Genomic DNA, 3,037 nt, shown 5'->3' on the forward strand with positions numbered 1-3,037 from the left:
TAGATCCTTCGGTCTTCATTCGTCCAGCTATAGAGCGTAACTCGTTTTAAAGCAGAAGAAAGTGGCGAGCGGATTCCGCCAGTCTACCTCTGATCCTGTTGCAGTAACATTTGGAGCGGTAGCCTCTTTGCAAACCCTGAAAAGGGTGGTTTGATGGAAAAGTGCTCTGGTTCTCATTGGCCGAGGAAGAGGCAAATTACTTTGCAAACATCGACTATTATTAGCTGCTAAGCAACAGCTCACCAAAGTGGAGAGAGAGTGAGACCACCCAGGCAGGCAGCCCCTCACATCAGCGCCGGGAGGGGGAAGTGCTAGAGGAGCTCTTTCACTGCACTGCTGCTCCGATCTGCACATTCCCAATAGCCTCGGCTCGTATTTTAACACGCTATCACACAGGCCGTCTATTGATACTACAGTCACACATTTCTTTTATGCTGACAGTCGGATGCGGAGGGAGACTTTACAAATTAATCTGCTCTGGCCTTATATAAACTTAATAAAAACAATAAAATAATATTTAATTACAAAAAAGCAGAATTATTAATAAAATATAAAACAACAACAATGATAAAGATGAACAAAATGTACTGCTTTCATGATTTTGAAACCAACAAAGTGGCTAGAATAAAAAATCAACTTGTACATATCCTTTGTTGGGCTTGCCAAACAAAGCAATCAGCGGCAGATAAAATGCACATTTTCCTTTCTACATGATACACTCTTGACTTTGCTCTAAAACTCGTCACTATATTTTTTTGTTAGGCTATATTTATATGTTTTTTGTTATTACATTCAAAAAGGACAAATACAATGTGCATTGCGACTTGGGCACCACTTTGATTTTTCTTAACAGTTTATGGCAGAAATGGTTACACTTTATTTTAAGGAGTCCTTATTACAGTGTAATTATACATTTAAGTACAGAGTAATATTAATTAATTACACATACTTACTATATGGTTAGGGTTAGAATTAGGGTTTGGCTTAGGGTTACTTGCATGTAATTATGCATAATTTATTGTTATTACAATAGTAAGTGCATGTAACGTGTAACAAGGACACCGTAAAATAAAGTGTTACCACAGAAATTAAACTTGTCATTCTTTGGTACATCTGCAATTAGTAGATAACCCCAGGTTTAGGGTAATGGGTTTTAGATATTGCATAATGGCAGGGTCAAGTCCATTTCAAGGCTACTCCTAGTGATATACTTATCAAGATTGTCCGTGATGATTGGTCCAGTTATAAATGGGTCATATGCTATTCATTTAATTCAGCAATGCACAGATTTTGTGGACCTAAACACACTGATGCAACTAATTTCATTTCAATTATATAAAAATACACATTAAAGCTAAACATATACAAAAGCTCAAAATGTACATTATATACAGAGAATTCAAACATGTTTTACAGAGGTTGATATGAAGTTACAGTACAGTAGAGTTCAAAGGCCCTTGCTTGCAAACTATAACCAACATATAACCCTGAGCAATCCATTCCACCTGTCATTTGATGATTATTAACTTTAATAGTTATAGTCATGATACTGATTCAAATACAGGTTTCTTAGTATAAAGAACTACTGGGAGAGCACAAGGGCACGCATGCCTGTATACTATGGCAGCACTGAGCGCATTTCTCTAAATTGTTTAATTTGATGAGGGTACGGGCAGCTGGGAATGGGAGCTAATGTGGAATCTGAGGAATTGCTCCATGCGGTAGGGGGCCCCTTTAAGCCTAACAAACTGAGGGAGGTCCGAGCCGAGGTCTAGAGGCCTTGGATAAATAAACTAGGGAGATGACCATGCGCTGTCCAGAAATCTGCCATCACACAGCACCTAAACATAAACGGCCACAGCCCGTCTCTGCGTGTGTAAAGGTAAGCTCCAAAAGAACGAATCACGGATATCAAACGACAGCTGAGAGGCTCCGCAGGCGAAGACGTGTTTATTTTCCCCAAAAGATTCAGGGCTGAATTTATTTATCTTATGAAGGCATCGGCACCGTGAACGAATTGCTTTGAAAAAAAACAGCCAAGTTGATTTTGATGAAAGCTCATGCTTGAGTGCATCAGTAAGCATGCACTTGGGTTTTTATTACATCTGATACCATCCCTGTTCCACATACACACATATGCAAAAACACATATGTATACATTATATATACACGTTTTTTATATATATATATATATATATATATATGTATATATGCTAAATCAACAAATATTTTTATTACATAGTGAAAAGAAAACATAACATACAAACTTAAGTAGAAAGGCATTTTCCCTCAGAGCACCGATGCATCCTGCGAAGCCGAGCACGAACATCACTCCACCCACCACAAGAAACAGCCACACTGGATCAAACCCGCCCAGATCTGTGATGGAGGATATGTTGGAGAGAACCCCCTGATGGAAATACAAATGGGAACAAAACTGAGAATAAATAAATATGGCTGCAAGCAGCAATTAAGCAACCAAGCACAACAGAGGTGAAATGAAGAGCTAAGGAGCTGTCTTTAGTTACTCCAACCTTGCTTCTGGAGAGCTACCTTCCTGCAGACTTAAGTTCCAACCCTGCTTCAACACACCTGTCTATAATAAAGTAGCCCTGAACACCTTGATTAGCTGGTTCAGGTGTGTTTGAGCTTTTAAAATATCTTTTGACCAGTAGGTGGCACTGTGCCGAAATTACTCATGTGCCCTCAGGTCTTGCTTGTTATAAGTTTGGCCAGTATCCATTACAGCATTGTGGAGATATAGCCTCATGTCCACTTTTGCAACACTTTGTCAAATTTGTTAGCTCGCTTTACAAAAACAGTTTGAAAATTGGACAAACCGTCTAGGACGAGTTCGAAAAAGTTGTTTTTTGAAAAATTCCAAATTGCGAAAAATCTTGGCCCATAGAAATGTACATTGCATTCGTCTTGATATGTGCCAAGGAATCAGAGGAAAAAGGAATTTTGCTTTTAGACCTTACGATTCAAAAGTTATTAGCAGAAACATGAGTGCAAATTTGACCTGTTGGTGGCACTA

Source organism: Sinocyclocheilus anshuiensis, unplaced genomic scaffold (assembly GCF_001515605.1).
Source record: "Sinocyclocheilus anshuiensis isolate Anshui unplaced genomic scaffold, SAMN03320099.WGS_v1.1 scaffold155, whole genome shotgun sequence".
Classification (NCBI taxonomy): Eukaryota; Metazoa; Chordata; class Actinopteri; order Cypriniformes; family Cyprinidae; genus Sinocyclocheilus; species Sinocyclocheilus anshuiensis.